The sequence below is a fragment of the Magnolia sinica genome, chromosome 11, assembly GCF_029962835.1.
Source record: "Magnolia sinica isolate HGM2019 chromosome 11, MsV1, whole genome shotgun sequence".
NCBI lineage: Eukaryota > Viridiplantae > Streptophyta > Magnoliopsida > Magnoliales > Magnoliaceae > Magnolia > Magnolia sinica.
The window spans coordinates 30,319,989-30,341,827 of record NC_080583.1 but is presented as its reverse complement, the minus strand read 5'-3'; positions in this window follow the sequence as shown (position 1 = coordinate 30,341,827).

The window sequence follows — 21,839 nt, the reverse complement described above, 5'->3', positions numbered from 1 at the left end:
CGTATCAATCCTAAGTATTGCTATGGACTAAACACTACATCACGTAATTATAACATAGGTTTTACTACATAACTACTTTGGCATTTCATCGAACATGTAAGCATTCATAGGGTACTACGTTCACTAAGGCATTAAATCAAACATGTCAGCATGCATAAAGTAATACATCACTTAAGCATTAAATCAAGCATGTGAGCATCGACAAAGAAACATATTCCATCACTTAAATATTTCATCAGATATGTGAGCACCTGATTACTTGTCTCCAAGTGCAGAAGTTCGTAAGTAATATCCCGTGAATATAGAGTCGATCCCACAGGGAGATGAATTGCAAAAAGGAGAAAATCAAATGCAAAACAAACTAAGTAATAAAAACTAAACTGATGATTTAATTTTGAGAGTTTTGAATGGATATAATTCAACTGAATTAAAACAACACCCAAGCTTCAAAGTTCCACACATAGGTTAATGTTCCAAAATCATGATGACTTGGATAACACAACTAGGATCCAAGCACTATGGTCAGCCTAATCAGAAAATAAAATAATTTAAACATTTTAAATAAATGATATAAAAGATTAGAGAATCAGTGATTTTAAGAATTCATATCTATAAGATGATGAATATCAAAGAAATGTAGCAGGTTGGGAATCCCTTGGATTTAGGATCCTTGTACTTGGGAATTCCCTGTACATAAATCCATTGGATGTGGGAAACCCTTGGATTTGGGATCCTTTGGACCTAGGAATCCCTGGATTCTAGATTCTTTGGATTTAAGGGCTTTCTTGGACTTAAGATTCCTGGATTATGGGAATCCCTTGGCCATGTTTGGCATCCTGAATCATTCAGAGTTCCTATAATACTAAGTTAAAAGCGATGTGTATTTATATGATTTGGAATTAATTTGTAAATCAATTTATAATCCCATAATTAGTGTAAGCATGTAATGTTGACACAATAGTTGTATTAATCCATTCGGGGATATAGATTAAATCTCAAGACTCAGATGGGACATAAGCATAGGATCACATCCTAGTGACTAACCAATGATTTGTAACTGTCGGTTTATGTTAGTAATGATCAGACGGTGCAAATCATCTTGTTAAAGTAATTATAGTGATGTCGTTGATAATATGATTGTTTTGGATCATTAGTGGGTCATGTGCCCAAATAAATTGGTAACCTAGTGGCACACATGATGTACATGTGAGTGTCCATCCATGTCATTCCCAATGGACTTCACCTTGGCATAGGTATCTTACCTAGGCTACATGAGGAGCCATTGTTAGTTTAACGTGGGCCACCCCACCTTGGCATATGTATCTTACCTAGGCTACATGAGGAGCCGTTGTTAGTTTAACGTGGGCCACCCCACCTTGGCATATGTATCTTACCCATGCCTTACACCCATTTATTAGATTTGTATGTGTAGGCTACATGAGGAGCCGTCATTAGTCTAACATGGGCCACAGCACATAGACTTCTATATTTCTAGTGGGGCCTACCATTCGGTTCCCACTCTTTATACATGATGTGCCAATTAGGGTTGATTATCTCATGATATGTCTAATAACATGCTAGTGTGCTTGGCTTAATAGGACACACTGATAACATGCTTAGTATAATGGATATCATACCCATTTATATGACCATACGCATCATTTATATGCCTGTTGTGGATAACAATTGATCATAGCATATGCCTTTCAGCTTGAGACACTTAGGGGACTCTATATGGGATAGGGTTACTCCACATGATCATGTGGTATGCACAATTTTGGTGCATGACTTGGATGGTATGACTCGTGTATTTTGTATCTTGTATGTCATGATCACTTTACACCATAGCAACATCAGGGTTGTGGCCTCCACAGGCATATCGTGGATGGTCAGATTGGATACCAGAAATATCTGTTATAGCATTAGTGCACTATGGATGTCATTGGGTGAAAGTCCCTAAACCCAGTGGATGGTTCAGCATCGAGACCGAGTAGATAACATGAGTGCCCAAGTGCCAAATACTAATAGGCCACGTCTCACACTATGTCATATTCGGTTAAAAATGGGTATAACCATATCCACCTAAGGGTAGGGGGTTGTAAGCTAGGTTGAGTTTGACCAGCTTGTAAATGGGTCTACTATTGGCGATCCAGGTGGGCATTGGCATACCACTAACGAGGTGGATAGTGAGGTCTATTCCACTCACTTAATCTTATGAACAATGTGGCGGTAGCTAGTGTTGGAGTGTAATAGACCCCGATGATCTTTCCATATACGAATTGTACTGATATGTGGACTAGTTGAGGATTGGCATGTTTGCGTTGCATCCCTAGCATATGATATTCGGCCATGTAGGCCTTGCATTGTATAGCTATGGTATGGCTAGAAGCATTCATGGATTTGTCAGTTTAACCCTCCATCATCTTTCGTATACTCTGATATCTGTATTATTGTCATATGCATTGTGCATGCACAAACGTACTCTATTAAGCTTTGTAAGAAGCTTATGCGTGTTTTCTTACGGTACAGGTGACACTAGGGCATATCAGTAGCATTGAACTCAAAGCATGAACCTATTCTTTTAAGTTTTGATTACATCTTGTATTTCCCTTTCCAACATTGTACTCAAAGATTATATTAATAGATATGTGGTAATGATGTTTTGTGACTTGGGTACACTTGTGGATATACTTCTTTATTAAAAAAAAAATCACCTTGAAAATTCTCCTTATAAGATCCTAGTAACGGAACCTGGTGTATGAGAGCTAAGAGCTGAGAATGGGGTACTACGAAGGCTGTCAGCACCAGATTCGACGACTAAAAATTTTCCTGAGTTTGGGGCATGACCCTTTCGGTTAGAGCACTTATTCATAAGAAGTCGTGCTTCTTAGGAAGAGGAAACGAACAACTGCTTTGACAATATGCCAAAAGGAAATAAACATGGCTTTTCATTTCCATGTCATGTCAGCAATTATTCACATTATACATAGAAGGAATGAAAAGTGGAAAATTTTATAAGTATTAGAAGTAAACAAGTATGGAAAAGGGCACTGGCCAATTATATTGAAAATTGGAGAAATTATAAATCAAAGTGCAACTAACAGATACAAAACAAGTTAAAATGTAAAAGAAGAACAATAGGCAATCGTCTCTTGTAGCTTCACTCGTTTAGCCTTTTGTCGATCAAGTGTACTTCTGGTCATAGCGGCCGAGTGCACTATCTGGTTGATCAGTGGCGCATGTTCTCGCATGAACATGCCCAATGCATTGTCTTCCGATTTCTGACCACGCTTGATCTCGGTTAGAATCTTTTCTTCTTCTTTCAGTGCCTTAAGTCTCTCTTCCATCGCTGTGATTTGAGCCTTCAAAGCAGTCAAAGTTGAGTATGATTCTTTCAACTTGCTATACATGATAAAAAGCTGCTCCTTAGTAGATGTAATCTCAGACAGTTTTGAGGATACAACAACATACTCAGACTGGAGTTTGTCAATTGTTGTCACTGTCTTGATACTTATGAACCAGATTTAGAAATTCATAGAGCACATGCATCTTGATCAACAAGGATTCGTTAGATCGAGAGAGAGTTTGGTAGCGTTGAATGAGTAGATTGAGTCTCTCGGTTGATCCTAAAGAGATATTGTCAGGAGCCCTAGAGCGAAGGAGAATTTGCAATTCCTCATGAAGTTGTTGAAGTTCTAATGAAGGCGATGGGGATTCATCCATCACGGCATTGCTAGCGAAGGCTTGCTCGAAGGAAGATAAAATATCATTTATAGGAAGAGTATCTTCAGGAGATGATGGAAGGCACTAGAAGTCTCGTTTGGCATTGGTGAAAGAGCAGATGTGTCAACTAAATAAATCGCTGCATAAATAACATGGTCAAGGGAAGCTTCAACTGGTCGAGAGCTCTCTGCTTCCATTACTTCTGTTTTGCCCAAAGTAGCTAACCCATGTTCAGTGACCGATATAGGATCTACCTGCTCGGTCAGACCTAATGATGAAGCGAGCTGCGTAGGTGATATCAGAGTTACAAGAGTCGAATTTCTTGGTTTTACCGATTCCACTACTCATTGATCCTAACCATGGGAAAGCGATGAAGTTATTGAGTGCAAAAGAAGATTGAAGGCCTCCACAAGAGACCAAGAAGCATTGACCGGAGTACTCGATGTAATTATCTTGGCCTGTGAAAGTAGGCCAAGAATTACTTGCCTTTCAAGTACCAAGATCTCCCTGGTCACTATGAGAAAGAAAATGGAAATTAAGAAGAGGAACACAAAACATTTCAAGTAAAAGAAAACGTATACAAAACAAAATCCACCTAAGTTAGATTGAATGCCAACCAGGCAAAATTTGTCGACTGCTGGTGAAATTTTGGTGGGGTCAATGACCGAAGCCAGAGCTTGGTTGGAGTGATGAAAAGGAGGAGGATTAGGATGATATGGCTTGAGAAATCAATCGAAACGAAGATTGTGATCATTCAACCTTTCTTTTTCTCTTTGTTATTTATCGAACGCCTTATTGAAATGTGCATCCTTATGTTTCTTGTATGCCTCTTCTATCTCCCATTCATATTTTGAAGGAATGCCCGATTAAAACTTGGTATTACAGTATTTTTTAAAAGTTGTGATAGCTTCAGTTGAGGAAGAAATACTTGGTGTGGATTGACCAGGGATTGCACGAGATGAAGGAAGGGAAGCAGAGAGAGGTTAGAGCTCTGAAATCTTCATAAGAGTCGGAGATGCTGTAAATGTTGGAACTATCGAAACAACCTTGACTTAGCATGTAATTGTGGTCTTTTTGCGCTTCTAGTTAGGTGAAATTTTTTCAGTTGTCCTTATTAATGAAAAAGAATATGAATCAACCGCCCTTATTGGTGTTGGGGCTAGGACAATTGATGCAGCCGTGGTTGTCTTCTTTGACCATGTCCTTCTTTGAACAGGAGAAGTGCCTGACTAAGGTGCGTCTAAATTTTTATTATCTTTGGATATTTTCTTTTTGTCAGTCACAAGCTTGTCCACTTTAGATGAAAAGGAAAAAATTCATGAGATGATCAATTCATGAGACCCACTAACTAAAGTCTCATAATAAATTTTCCACCAATGGTGAAATGAAGTTAGCTGCTAGGGATAATTGGTAAAAGGAAGAAGCATGAATGATGAGAATAGAGAATAAAAAACCTTACAAAGAGTCTGAAACATGCTAACTGAATCTTCAATAGGCTGATGAGTTGGAGGCTAAAAGTTCAGTGAATAAATGGATAGGGTTTGCCTTGTGCCAAACCGAATTGTAAGCGAGCAAGTTGGGGCAATATTGTTCGACTCCAGCTTTGGCATTTACACCTGTATTTATTATGCTAAAATATGGAAGGTCTATGTAAATAAAATAACTTTTCCAAACATCTTTGAGACTTGCCATATTGACATTGGTTGACTCATATTCCTTTGTGAACCAAATCAAACTGAATTCCTTGTCTTCGAAGGGACAAAAGGAATTGCTAGACTTTTCGAGATTAAAAAAGAAAGAAAGAAAAAGCTCATATATCCAGTAAAAGAATAATTAACTTGGAATAAAGAATATTGCGGTGGCCGTGAGAAGTGAATTCCACCTCGGTTGGAATAGACTTAAAATTTTTTATCCAAAATTATTCATGAAACCACATTTGGACGAGCTAGATGGGACCACCAGAATTATGAAAAGCTCTTGGTGGTTGCTTCGAACATGCTACAGTATAGATAACCGAGCACAAAAGGGATAAGGGCAAGTGCCTCGGCTAGGTAGATGTATTCTTTGGTAATCTGAAAAGAACTCGTATAGAGCAAGTATTGGTAGATCCACATCAGAAGGAAAGCTGTATGTTCTTGGTCATCAACTGTCTTGGAATTTGTGATGAAGGGCCATGAAAATAGAATAAGTCTTGTCGGACTTCTCTGGAAGAGTAAAGGGATGCAGATCTTTTAGAACAAAACCGACATAAACAGACTCACCAAATGACAAGAGATGGGTAAAAACTACGTGAAAAATGAATTTTGAGACGATTACGGACCGTTTGTAAAATCCTTTGGTCTAAAGACGGCTATGAACCGTCTCTAAAATTTCAGACAACTCTTAATCATCTTTAATATGAAGCAAAATCGTCTTATAAATGATGAATGACCACTAATAATTTAAGACGGTCAAAATCCGTCGGTAACTACGAAGAAAAGATGGCTCTCGATAATCTAGAATAAAAGACTGTTCTTAGTCGTTTTAGCAGTCATATGAGACAGTCAGAGATCATCTCCATTAGAGACAGTCCTTAGCAGTCTTTTAATGGTCATCCGAGATAGTTAGAGACTGTCTACATTAGAGACAGTCCTTAACTGTCTTATAAGTAGTCATGTGAGACGAACCATGGGCCACCTTGATGCATGTATTACGTATTCAGCCAATCCATTAGTTTTTTCAAATCAATATTGGGCATTATCCCAAAACTGAAGGAAATCCAATTACCAAGTGGATCATACCAAAAGAAATTGGTGATTGACTTTCCTTACCATCCAATTTCCATTGCATTTTATGAAATGAGACCAAAAGTTAAACAGATACCAGACTCAGGTGGACCACACCATAGGAAGCAACGATGACAATCATAATCACCATTTAAACTTTCCTACAGCCCACCGTGATGTATATTTATCATCCACCTGATTCATAATTCGTAAAATTGTTCATAAAATTGAATACGTCCGCGTACATCTGGATGAAAGAAAAACACATTATCAGCTCAATCCAAAACTTTTGTGGACCCCAAAAAGTTTTCAGTGGTAGTAAATGGCGAAGCGGATTGGCTGGTGTACCTCACATCAGCTATATAGCTGCTGTATTGACTTCAGTGAGTTTTGTGGGTTTGAGCACGAGGTATGTGTTATATCCAAACTGTCCATCCATTTGGTGAGATCGTCTTAAGGGTTGAGATTAAAAATAAGACAGATCTAACTATCAAGTGAACCACACTACAAAAAGCAGTGGGATATTGAACGTCTACCATTAAAACCCTTTTTAGGGTCACAGGAGTTTTGGATCAATATGAAATTTGTTTTTCCTCTTCATCCAGGTCTTTGTGACCTTATAAACAGATTGGATGGAAAATAAACGTTATGGTGGGCCCTACAAATTTTTTAATGGTGAAAATCATTATCTCCGCTGCTATTTATAGTGTGGTCCATCTGATCTTTGGATATGATTCATTTTTTGGATAATGCTCTAAAATGATCTCTAAAAATAGATGAACGGTGTAGATATAATAAATACATAACTGTGGAGCCCATGTAACTTTGATCTCCTTTGAACCGTTCGTACAACTTGGAGCTCGAGGAGTGTCAGTGCTCGTCTTCGTACGACACATACCTACAGCAGCTATATAGCTGGTGTGTGGTACAGCAGCCAATCCGCTTCCAATAAATGGATGAATGGTGTGGATGGACCCCATACATCATGGTGGCCAGTCGGTGCCCCGGCCGGTACAGAGCTGGAGATGGCCGGGGTAGGACGAAATCCCATTCGTCGCGTGGGCCCGTGTCTCACCTAATCCGTGTGGAAGCGGATTGGCTGGTGTACCACACATCACTTAGCTGGTGTGTGGGTGTCATGTGAAGATCAAATTTATATGGGCCCACAATGATGTATTTATTATATTGATGTCATTCATCCATTTGGAGAGATCAATTTAAAGCATTATCCCAAAAATTATTCATATCCAAATGTGAAGTGGACCACAAAAAAAATATAAGTGGGAGAATAATTTTTACTGTTAAAACATTCATAAAGTCCATGATAACGTTATTTCCCATCCAATCTGTTCATAATGTCACATAACCTTGATGAAGAGAAAAATAAATATCATATTGATCCAAAACTTCTGTGACCCCAAAAGGCTTTCAATAGTAGACGATTCAATTCCCCATTGCTTTTTATTGTGTGGTCTGATTGATCTTTGTTTCTGTCTTATTTTTTTTGGTAAGCATTACAACGAGCTATCCAAATGGATAAGCGGTTTGGATATAACACATGCCCCATGGTGGACCTACAGAACTTGGTAACGTCAACACACCCGCCGGTTCGGTCGTGTGTGGAAACGGACTGTCTAATGGCCAGTAGTAGGTACTCTGGGGAGCCAATATGATGTATTTGTCTCATCCATGCGGTCCGTCTATTTTTTTTCATATAATTTTATGGTATAAACCAAAACCGAGGTAGATAAAAATCACAAGTGGACCACATAGTGTTGATTGAATTCTCACCATTAAAAACTTCCTGAAGCTGATATTTGTTTTTTTGCCTTCATAGTCTGTACGACAATCTACAGGTTAGATGTCCAATAAACATTACAGTGGGCTGTAGTAGGTTTTTAATGGTAGACGTTCATTCACTACTGTTTTCCCATGGTGTAGTCCAACTGAGATTTTGATCTGCCTCAAATGAGTATAAATCATTAAAATGATGTGTAAAAATGGATGAGCGGTGTGGATAAAACACAGATTATGGTGGGGCCTCCATAGCACCGACAACTAGCCACCTGGCTAGATGCGCCTACCTTGATTTTTGTGAGAAATCCACCCTATCCATCCGTTTTGTGAGATCATGTTAAGACGTGGGTGAAAAATGAGCTGGATCCAATACTCAAGTGTGCCGAAAAAGTGAGGATTGAACGTCCACAGTTAAAGTATCCGTGAGGCCACAAAAGTTTTGAATCAAGATAATATTTGTATTTCCGGTTCATCTCAGTAAGAATGATGTTATGATCGGTGTGGATGGCATGTAAACATTACTGTCGACCCAGAAAGGTTTCAACAGTTGGAATTTCCCTACCCACCTTTTCCTTTAAACTATCACATTTGAGTCTTGGATCCTTTTTATATTGGTAACAGGTAACAAAATTAGCTCACAAAACGGATGAAAGGGGAAGATCTCTCACAAACATCACGGTCGGCCCACCTAGGTTTCCAATGCAGAAACTTCCACGATTTTACGGAAATCCACTCCCCCTTTTTTGGCTGCGGAATTCGGAAACGGATTGGCTACTCCCCGTAACACCAGCCCCTGATGGTCGGTATTTTGTGGGCCCCATAATGATGTATGTTTTTCATCCATTCCTCTCATCTATTTTTAGAGAACATTTTATGGCTTTATTCCGAAAATTAGAGGTAAATTAATTTCAGGTGGACCACACCATATGAAAACAATAGTTATTGGATATCCACCATTAAAATTCTCCAAAGGCCCAATGTACTGTTTATTTGGCATCCAATATGTTGATTAGGTAATACAGTCTCAGATGAAGGGAAAAACAAAAATCAGCTTGATCCAAAACTTTTATGCCCCAAAATGTTTTTTAATGGTCGACGCTCATTCAACAATGTTTCCTGTAATGTGGTCCACTTAATATTGGGATATACCTCATTTTTGGTCTCAAACCATAAAATGATAGTTAAAAATATATGGACGGCATGGATGAAACACATACATCATAGTGGGGCCCACAGAGCACCGACCATCAGCCATTGGCTGGTGTCAGGGGGAGTAGCCAATCCGTTTCTGCGGAATTCGAAAGGACGTGGATTGCGTCCTACTCAGCCCGTATGCAGCTGGCAATGCTCAATATATTTGAGTGGCCACCTTAATTTATGGGTCTTATCCATACCGTCCATCCATTATTTCGTATTATTTTAGGGTATAATACAAGAAATGATGCATATCCAAGACTCAAGTAGACCACACCATAGGAAGCAGCTGTGATAATGATTCTCACCGTTGAAACTTTTGCAGGGCCGACCGTCATGTTTATTTTCCATCCAACCTATTCACAAAGTTACATAGACCTCTACGAAGAGAAAGAAAAATATTAGCTCCGTCCAGAACTTCTGTGAGCCCCGGGAAGTTTTCAACGTTAAGAGTTTAATCCTGATTGTGTAGTCCACTTGAGCCTTTGATCCGCCTCATTTTTAGGATTATACCCTAAAATAATATGAAAAAAAAATAACTGAACTGACGGTGTAGATATACATCACGGTGGCCACTCAAAACTCATGCACGTTCCCAGCCAGAGACGGCCGTGGTACCAGAGTCTTCCGCCTCTCAAAACTCATGCACGTTCCCTGTCTGGATTTCCTTTTTACCTCTCTCGCTATGATCAAAACCGGTCCGTGAGAGAGAGATAGAGAGAGGTGGACCCTTCGTCGCAAGATCCAAGCCATCAGGAGGTAGATCCAACTCAACCAAACCATCTAGGTGAGTACCTTTCCCCTTGTCTCTTTCGAAATTTAGTTTTATCCTTTAGACATGATCATGATGATGTAGAGGGACCCACTGATGGATGGCCCACTTGATGGATGAGGTCTTTGATGATCCAACCATCCATCCATAGGGTAAATCCACCTTGATACTTGTAGTGATGCTCCTTGATGATCAAAACAGATTTTGAGAAGATCGGTGGTCCTTGATGGTCCTTGATCTGATGGTCCTTGATGATCAGTAGGCCCGATCTATCCAGAAAAATATTAGGCTCGATCTGATGGTCCTAGGCTCTGCATTTTCCATTTTTTGTGAGCCTTCTCTTTGGAAAGATGCTTTTGGCTCTTGGGATTTGACAATCCCTTGAGCATTTAAAACCCACAAATCTTTTTCTCTTGCTTTATCGGCATGTTGTGGGCTAGATTTGATAAGCCCACTTCGGAGATTTGGAAGCTTCAGACTATTTTGGGTTTGATCTTTGCACAAGATGTGGGTCCCTTGAAAGTTCACTTGAATCATCTTGAAAGCCTCCAGACCATTTTGGGTCTTAGCTCTTGCTCTTGGTGTGGGCCATTCATGATGAACCTACTTGAAACATCTTCTGGTGGCTTAGTTCTTGTTCTTTGTATGGGCCATTCATGGTGGACCCACTTGGCACATTTGAAAATCTCCGAAACCATTTTGCATGCATGTGGTTCTCACACGGTGGGTTTACTTGACACATTTGAGAGCTTCGAATGTTTGGCATGTGTGTGGATCTTACATGGTGGGCGCATGACACATTTGAGGGCCCACATTTGAATCAAAAGTTCCAAATGCACATGGGCCCCCATTTTTTCTCATGGTGTGGGCAATTCATAGTAGGCCTATTTGAGAAATTTGAGGTCCCTAAATGTATTTTGATCAGAAAAATCTGTTTTGATCATCAAGGATCGATCTATCCAGAAAAGTCTTGAACCATCCAGTGTTAAAAGTTCCCTTCAAAACAAACTGTTTTGATCAGATGATGTGATGTGAAATTTGATTGGGGCCAAACTTCATACCTAGCCTAATTGGAATTTTCTAAAACCATTTGTCGGCTCAGATTAGCCATTGTGATGCTCTATCTTGGAGATCTAATCAGATCAGTCCAAGAACCTTGTTTAAATCAACTAATTCATGTGGTATGGATGATCATGTGTATATATTTGCAGATAGATATGGATCCTTTTTTTTTTTTTTGTGATTTCTTATGTGGTGTTAATGATTAAGAATACATCATCTTGAAGGCTTATAATCTCTTATATGTTGTGGTATATTTATCTTTTTCTATAGTTTTTAACTCGCAAACTCTTGTATTGAAGAATGTAATGGAGTCAAACTCAAGTTGTCCATGTTTTGACTGTTCATGAAAAGCCTCTTTTTTTATTGTATCTCAATTTTTATATGCTTCATGCACGTGGTACCAGAAATGGATTTGACGCCCCCAAGCAAGAGTTAGATGACGATAGATATATTAAGTGATGAATACATTAAAGGTGTTGAATCGTTTACTATTTTTGCAAAAAGAAATTCATGAGGTGTTAATTGGTACAGTTGTCTTTGTGCTAGATGCTGTAATATGCGTGGGAAGAAAATACTAAGTACGGTTTCTAAGCATTTCATTATGAATGGTATAGATCAGACATACACAACTTGGTTTTTTCATGGAGAACAACTTCCCAATATAGGTGTCAATGCCGGGGCTCCTAGTACATCTGCCACTAATTGTAATGAAGAGTTGTTTCCCATAATGGTTGATTTGGTTAATGATACTTTTGGTCGTGTTCAACCCAATGACTTAGACGCATGTATGAATGAGGTCAATGAAGAACATGGAAGTTAACCCCAAGATGACATAGACAATGATTCTCAGTACAATAAATTAAGGGAAGATACAATACAACCCCTATATCCATCATGTAAACATGAGCATATAAAGTTGTCAGTGACAGTTGAGTTGATAAGCATAAAGGCTAGATATTAGTGGTCAGATAATAACTTTACGAGTTTGTTGTAACTGCTCAAGAAGATTTTTCCAAGGAAGAACTCTTTGCCGGATAGTACCTATAATGTAAAGAGATTGATTAGTTCATTGAGAACACAAATGCACTATGAAACAACGGTGAGAACAATTTTTTATTTTTTTAATCAACTTTTGCATCCAAGTACAATGAAGGATTTATTGTAAAAACTATCTTCCAACAAGAAAGCATATTATCGATAGCTGGCAGTGATCCTTCCAGTACGCACAAGGATTCAGACCACGACCTAGTTTCACAGGTTTTCTATCAATTCTCTAACTTTACATACATTGTTGTTGGTTTTTTTTTTTTTTTAAATAATATACACAAATCACTAATCTTAAAAATTATTGTATAGGTTTGTGGTCGTGATAGCAAAAGTCGGGTTAGGGGGATAGGTTTTGGTATTTTTAAGACTACTATGAAGGTTGCTACCCCATACATCGTAGAAGCTCGATCGAAGAAGAATGCACGTATGTCTATTGAGGCTAAATTTGAAGCAATAATGACTCAAATGCAAGAATTTCGTACGATTGTTGAGCAACAGTTCACTGAACTTGGGCAGCAAATTACTCATCAAAGCCAACTAGTTCACCGCTCCCCTAATACAGCTGCATCTCAGGTACTGCATTTGCCATGATTAAATGGAATAATTATTATTTTTAAAGAAAAAAGTAGTATTATTATTTACTTGAAACCATAATTTTATTTGTAGGCCTACCACCGATCTAATGAGCCCTTAAGTCGAATTCGAGAAGACTCCGCAATATGTCCATTGATGGAACAAATTTGCCAATTGAGAGATATCCGTGGTTGGACTATTGCAAGTGGGCGGATGGTGTTAGATAATATAGGTATCCTTCCAGAATGTGTCCGAGTTATAATAGATCATATCAACATTCGCGCAACAGAGTTGTTTAATGATAACAGGACATTTAAAGATATTCAATTGGGTGAAATTGTTGTTTGGCCTAAATTTCTGATGAGAATTTGAATATTCAGTGATTTTGTTTTACTTTTTGAACTTCTAGAACAGGTTTTGGTAATTTGTATGATGAAAACTTGATTATTCAATGAAATCCTTATTTGGCTCAAGTTGCTTTTTTTATTCATTTAATCTTTAGTATCTTTTTCATTAATTATAGTTTGTTGTCATTTGTTTTCTATTAACCAAGTCACTAAAGGATTTCAATTTCGGATGTAACCGAAGTGTTAACGGAACATTGTCTCTAGTTGCAATACGAGATGTAACAAGAATGTGCATTGATCGTATATTTGATTTATTTTTTATTAAATGCACCAGCTGCAAATAATTCGAGACGACGTTCACTGATACTTTGTTAAATATGAAATTTGTGACCTTTACTAACTTGGTTAATTAAAAGGAACTACATAGTGGCTTGATACCAATTTGACTTTTTGGGTACGTAAGCAGCCGTTCGTAATAGGGCTGAAAGTCGGGCGGGTTGGGTCGGGTTGGTGCCCAACCCTAACCCAACCCAAGGTTCCTATACCTCAACCCTAACCCAACCCAAGCCAATCTCGGGTTGGGAATTCTCAACCCAAGCCCAACCCAAGCAGTCTCGGTTAGGTTGGTCGGGTTGATTGGGTGTATGCGTGCTAATATTTTCGTTATTACATTAGTTTATTATATTTCAATATAGGACTTATTTTTTGTATCTATGATTTTATTATTATATATGTGATTATTCATCATAAAGAACTTCATTTTTTTTCCTTAAAAAAACAAGCTAAAATATAGGACAACTACTTTAAAAGTCATGTAGCATAGCATGCAATCTATTTGGGAGAGAGAAATTCGGCATATCTTGTTAGCTTGAGTCCTTGGAAATGACGTGGACAAATGAGACCTGACATCACTAGTGTGCCTTTGACACAAACAATCCACACTAAATTATAATTTATAAGTAACTTATATATTGATCGGGTTTGGGTTGGGTCGGGCAACCCGAGACCTCAACCCGAGCCCAACCCGAGTTTTATTGGGTTGGTGTTTGTATAGCCCAAGCTTGAGATCGGACCCGATATATCCTGCCCGAGCCCAACCTAATGTCGGGTCGGTCGGGTTGAACCTGCCCAACTTTCAGCCCTAGTTCGTAATGTACTAGACTGTATCAGTGTAGCCACAAATGTTTTTTCTCCTTCTTAAATTGTAATAGACTATATCGGTTGCATTTTTCTCTGTGGCTATCAGAGATATAATATCACCTCCTTGTAAGGAAACATTTAATGATGTGTACATTGCTTATGAACTCATGGACACTGATCTTCACCAAATTACTTGTTCCAATCAAGCTTTATCAGAGGAGCACTATGTAACAACCTGAAAATCGGGGGTCGAGTAGGAGCCCAACTCCCAAGTTCCAACGCATCACTTATGCAACATGAAAATTGATGATTTAATGTTGTCCATGTTAGTGCATTAGACATGAGTGGAATTATACCAAAACAACATATCATACTTCAGAGACAGTTAAATTTCGCAAGCGGAAGACTGTGATAGATATATATAAAGCATATAAGTGGTAGTGCGTCTTCGGAGTACAATCATGTTTTAGGTTAAACAATTACATGTCTCATTTCAAATTACAAAATATCAAAAGGTGTAGGTCCATCTACATCATGAAATCCCTGTAGCCCCGACGACCAGAATGCGACCTACATGAACCCACCTGAATACTGCATATGCGAGAACTCCTCATCGACATCAAAATCAGGCTCCGCTTCATAAGTCGTGCCATTATCTGCAACTAAGACAGGGTCTGGTTGGTGTTTTAAAATATCGTCCCAGAATGTGGGAGTGAGTGATCAACTCAGTGGAACTATAAGGCAAAGGTTAACATGTTATCAATTCAGTCAAGCAGTAATGATAACGCAGTACAGCAATCATGTCCTATATTACTCTTGTTAATGCAAGCATGGTATATGATAATGATGCATGCCCTTACCTACACTCCCTCAACGACTTCATCTCATGTTCGCGCATGACATCCTCCCGAAATGTGCGCTTCCTCGCCAAAGCACATGCAATGCGGTGCATGATCGTATTAGCCAATACTTAATTAAGCATATTCATACAGCAGGATTGGGAAGCTAAGGCACCTCCCTTTATATCATTTACCCAAGCAATGATCCATCTAGGGTCGTCAATCCTAGTTAAATCACATACGATAGTAGTTCTAGGTCACTACAGAGAGGCTCGTCACCATCAGCGCAGGCCTAGTTTATACTCAAGGTTACTACGGAAAGGCTCTTCGCCTGAACGTAGTCCTAGTGTATACTCGAGGTCACTACGGGCTCGTCACCTGATCGTAAGCCGACAACTCAAATATAATGTCCCATACCACCGTATTCAGCTCACGAGTTTGGATTGCTCACTGGTCACTACGGGGAGGCTCGTCGCCCCAACGTAGGCCGACAGCTCGACCACGGTGTCCCATACCACCATGCCCGGCTCATAAGTCTTAGCGGATCGAGGTACCAAGGTTAAACGGGCTTTTCCACTGGTAAGTTGGTACCTTAGATTCAAGCAATAACGTCCATATATGGTGAACATACATTGGACAAATCGGGTTAGTTAATGAGCTCAACTGGTATGAGCGTACGTTGAGTTAATCAACATGAAGCGCATAAGCACTCCGCGTGACCTAACCACTGTCGACACACAACGTACGACTCAGATTTGTCAAACACATCCGTTGTGGCTAAAACAGTTCGGCCAATAATCGTAAACCATTACCGATTACCTGGACTACATCGTAGCCCCAAATCACACTCCAAACAATTGGCATTCATATGTGCTAGTCCAAACAGTAAGTAGCAACCAATTTAAATATAAATCTCATATAAGCATTTTAATAAGCACATAAAGTACATGTTAATATACATAGGCATTTCATCCATAAATCACATAGTAGTAAGATAAGTTACATGAAGGAAACTGTCACCATAGATAAGGGAATTGAGAATCCTATCTCAATACCCTCATTACATACATTTAAACAAGCATTTCTCATTCAGGCATTTTATCAAACACTTAGACTAAACATATCACATATATGTAATAGTTTAGTTAAAATGCATATTATATCAAATCCTTCCACACAGGAGTTACCACACATACAACAATCATGTATTTGCATTCAATAATCATGGCAAGCACAAATCATGATTCCATATTCATTCAGACATTTCAACAAACGCATAGAATGCATTTACAATCAACCTAGTATACATATATGTGAAATATACAGAAAACATCGTATCTAAGCATATGTGATAGCGATTAAGTCAGAGATAAATCATTGCTGACATTGAAAGCCTTAAAAACCATAACCTAAACGTTTATAGTCCGCACCTTTCGCCGGTAGACTCATAACGAACTCAGTTTAAACACTAAGTCTTTGTCTACGGCACAACGACAACCTATAGCATGAAATAGGTTAGCTATTCCACTATCTGCTCCTTTTGAATCCCTAAAACAGATTGGGATTAGGATTTCTTACCCAAGTACGGAGTCAGAATCGCCAGAATAGCGATACGATAATGGTAGTTAAGAACGTAGAATGGCAGGAAAGAATCCCAGGAACAATCCCCCACTCTCTCACTCACTTTCTCTCTCTTTCCTTCTCTTTCTTCTCTCTTCTCTCTCTAGGGTTTGCAAATTCATATGTGAAGGGAGAGAGGGTTTAAGGCCCTTATATAGGCTCAAAACTGAACTCAATGGCCCCAGGGCCATGGTATACTTAGGTTATAACCAAATAGTGGCCGTTTCGGTCCATCGGAGTGCATATGGAGGCCCCTTTTCTGCATACGGTCTAGGGAAAGTTCCCTAACGATGGATCTATGCCAGGTTAATTTTTCGGTCCGATCGGATTTGCAGATCGACCATAGAGGATCAGTTTCAATTTAACGGTCATCGACACTCTATCAGGGCCACAAGTACATCGACCTGTATTAGAAATTTTTTCTGATCCGAGGGTGTAGTTGTGTCAGAATCTGACGGTCTAAAACCTTAGATTTGGCCTGTAAGTGAACGACTCAATTCACTTAAGGTTCAGTTCGCTTTTTAGAGGTATTTACGTTTCTCACACACTTCGCTCTGAGCTCAAGTTGTGCGTTTCGGGATACTATTAGGACTTGATTTTTGAGATGGTCGTCAAGCCCAATAAGGCGGTCATAACCGTACATTTTTGCAGTTGTCGGACTTTCGACGCGCGGTCCAAGTCCGATACAAAGTTTCAATGTACTCCCGAGAGCAACTGAGTTTAGAGGTTGATCCTAAATTTCAGGGTAATATAGCGTAAATGACTCTACAAGTTTTGGGTCTTGCATATCGTATTTAAAGTGATCTAAGCTAATTTCATAGATAATCTCGTTTATCACTTAGTTAATTCTCGTCTAATTTCTAAAGGATTTGGTCTTGAGTGATTTCTGCCTGAGGTTGTACTCGGGTCTTGGTACGGATTTTTTCGAGACGTTACACACTGTCAGGTTATATTTAAGATTTTCATAGTAATAGATTAAGAGCCAATAATAATATTTGTAAGTAAACTTACAAAAATTATAAATAGAATTGAGCAAGGCTTAGATGATGATGATATATCTCTACAATCCTAAGAAAAGTTTTTGATTTTCAGGTTTTTGGTGGGGAAATATTGGATTTGCTCCTATGACTTTCAGTCTATGGTGAGAATCTGAACATGCATATTGGCCTTGTTAAATGCATCTTTGTTGGCATTAAACAAAGGTGAGTTGACTTGCACCAAGTTGAGAAGCTTGTATATGCATTTTATTAGCATTATAAATAGGAGATTATTTTGTGGAAAGTTGTTAAGTAGCCAACTTTGTTGGAGAACTTTGCTTGTACCAAAGTCATTGTGTGCTGGTCTTGACACATGAGGTTGGGAATAAGACAGATGTGGCTAGTGATTTAGAGGTCTGGAATGGATTATGAAAGCTACTATGGATAGACGTTTGGTTATCGAAATGTTAAAAGTTGATTTGGCTAAACACTTGCCAGTAAAAGAGTTTGCCAATATCGTGAAAATAAATTCCGAAAACTTTATAAATGCTTCATGGTTGCAAATTCATGTAGACCATAGAACCCATGAATTTAATGGCCTTTTGTTTTATACTACTAGATTTTATAATGTCATTATACTAGAAGTTTGTAGACTGTGATGGCCATCTCATTAAATGAATATTGTTGTTTCTATTTTTTTTTCAAACCCTCTGTTAATTCATTGATTAGTTTTAATAAGATTGTACATATTCTGTTGCAAAGGAAAAGAAAAGGGCTTGATTAGTTTTTGAGTTCTTGTAAGCTTCCTTGTCATCCATGTATGGCAATGCAAACCTTTGCTAAACTATAGCTCTAATCCGAACTTCGTGTGCAATCTGATCAAGTGCATTAATGGTTCAATCTGATCAAGTGCATCAACATCTAATACTACAATTAACATCTAATACTTTCTATTTCTTTGCAGGATAACATTGCCCTATTTGTGGACCCTTTTGTGATTCTTGTTCTCATCATCATTAGGCTCTTATACATGGGAATCAAGGAGGTATCCCTTTAACACGTGCCTCTTTTTACAAAGCTTTAGTTTTTGTTGTTGTTTCTAGTAACTTGAATTAGAACACTTTTCTCCCTTTAGAGTATGCTTGTACAAGACATTGTCATATCGGCAAATCTGTACTCTTGGAAAAACAAATGACTTTGATGAAATATTTGCTATTGTGAAAGATTGGTGAGTTGGGCTTAGTTGACAAAAAGAAAGAAAAACCTCCTTGGAGCTGGATTGCTTCATACAAGAACAGGTGACCTTTACAAGCTCAGCCAAGTTGTTCTACTCAATGAATCTTGTATTGAAGTGATTTCAAAGCTTATGTACATGCTACACATGCCATAATGGTGCAAATAGTCCCAACATCCAATCCATCCATAACAAAAGAACCATTATATTAATGTCCTAGCCTACAAATCAAGTGGGGCCACATTTTGCAAAACAAATAAGGCTGGACCTTCTTGGGTTGGACCTTCTTGTAAATAGTTGTTTGCACATATTGAGCAGATCTCAAACCTGTAGCTCAATTGGATATTATGGATTCATTTAAATAAGGGCCAGTTTAGATTGTGGGAAAAGAAAACTCGTGGGTTTTCCATTATTTGGATCTTTTGCATTGTTTGGATAGCAAAGGAAATTTTGAGATCCGAAATAGCCTTTTCCCTAGTCCATTTAAAACTTAGTTCATCTCATTTTAGTTAACAGTATTTATGTTTCAGATTAAGGACCTGTTTTACAGTGATCCATGGTTGGTTTCTCTGATCCACATCATCCTATTGTTAGTTTCATGTTTTTTGGGCTGGGGGTGATTTCATTACCTCTCCTAAAGTTAGCCAGATGTTTGGAGAGGCATGCTGACTGGGGTTGATGTATGCATGCTGAGAGTTGGTTCCAATGGCACCCTTTTAGTAATGGAGGTTGATGGGATAAATACGGATATTCCATGAAAGTGTGCAATGCGAATCTCGATGCACCAGGTATGCATCACTTGCATTTTTTTGAGGGTTGATTTTTTAATTGAAAGCCCTTGATTTTTCTTACATTTTTTTCTGTATTATTGACTTGTCGACTTCTATTATTTGCTTGCAACCAGTTTGATTTTCAAAAGGTGTGCCCACTTTTTCGAAAAAAAAAAAGAAGAAAAGCAAATGAAGTTTCTTTTTAAGCTTAGCATTTCTTCTTAATTATGAAATATATCTGTCTTGTTGGTTGAATATTTTTTTATTAGATGAAGGAAACACAATTTCTATAGATAGGTGTAATGCAAAAACTTTTTCGGCGGCTTTAGGCCGTCTATATTTTTCTAAATGGCATTTAAATACCCACTAACGACGGTCACGGACCGTCAGTTTTTAGACTACAAATACCATCCAAAACCATCTTTTTTTAATGGTCAGTCGATAGTGGTACGATACAGAAAAATAAGACGGTTTAAAACCGTCGGTAATAGAGATTTGAGACGGTTTTCAGCTGTCGTTATTTCACTGTTTTGGCGTAGTGAAAATTGCACACATCCATGATTGTTGGACCCATCAGCCCACAACCAAAATGAAATGTGTTAGTCGATCAACTCTAAAAGGTCATTGCCATTGCAAGAAGGATATTGATCGGATGCTTATACAGGAAAAAGGTTATTGGAATCATACATTACAGCCCACTTCCAAGTCTCACCATTCTTCCCAACCATTCATCATTTTCGGTCATGATCTTGGAGGTTTGAAGGCCTTAGAAGTCTCGGAATTGATCAGATTAGATAAGCAGAACTTCGTTACGACATTAAGCATCAATATGCGATCTCACAAAGCCGCTCGTAGGTGACATCGGGATGAAAGGCTGGGTTGAGTGTAAAAAATGACCTATTTGGTTCAACAAGAGTTTTAAAAAGGAGGTCATTGAACACTACCAAAGAAAGGATATCCAAGTCTTTAATGAAGGATGCCAAGTGAAAGTTTGGAATGGAAAAAGAAGAAGCATCCATGGCAATCAGAAGGAGATTAGACGAAGAAGTTTGGACGAGAAGCAAAAAGTGAAGAAAGGTAACAACTGAATTTGAAATGTGTTTATATCTACAAAGATATGTGCGCATTAATGAAAGAGCAATCATGACTCCTTATACAAGACGATTGTGTGCTACGTGTCACAAGGACAATCGAGAGACGGACAACAAAGTCTGTCATTTGGTTTGGCCTCGATCGGTAAGAATCAAAGGGGAAATGGCATGTGGCACAAAGGCTGATTGCATTAATTGCATCGGGCAATGTCACAATGTTGCTTTCACCTTTATCCCAAAAACAAAGCAACATGGGCAATGTTGTTCCCTATTTCTGGCAATCCCCACTAAAACCAATGAGGGAGTGGCATGTGGCGCTGCACCAGAGGTAGGAGGTGAATGAAAATGTCTTCAAGATACTTGGAGTGTTTCTCCTAGTTGGCAGAAGATTAATACTACATGTCATCAGACGACTGACATAAGCAATGCGGCCGATGAACGAGAAGCGGTCGAGAAAAGTGGAGTTTAGTCAAGAGGAGGGACAAATAGGAAAAAGAAATGTATCAAAAAAATGATCTAAAGGACTCCTCAACTATCGTAACTATTGAAGTAATGATAAAAAAAAATCTAGAAGAATAAGTTCGACAACAGAAATCTATAAATAAGAGAGGAAATACATAGAACAGCCGATGAACAAGAAGCGGCCGAGAAAAGTAGAGTTTGGTCAAGAGAAGAGGGACAAATAGGAAAAAGAAACGTATCAAAAGAATGATCTAGAGGACTCCTCGTCTATCATAACTACTGAAGTAACGATAAAAAAATCTAGAAGAATAAGTTGTACAATAGAAATCTAACCCCCCCCCCCCCCCCCCCCCTTCGCAAAAAAAAACAAAAAAACAAAAAACAACAACAACAACCAATGCAGTATCAATGAAAAATCTATCTTTA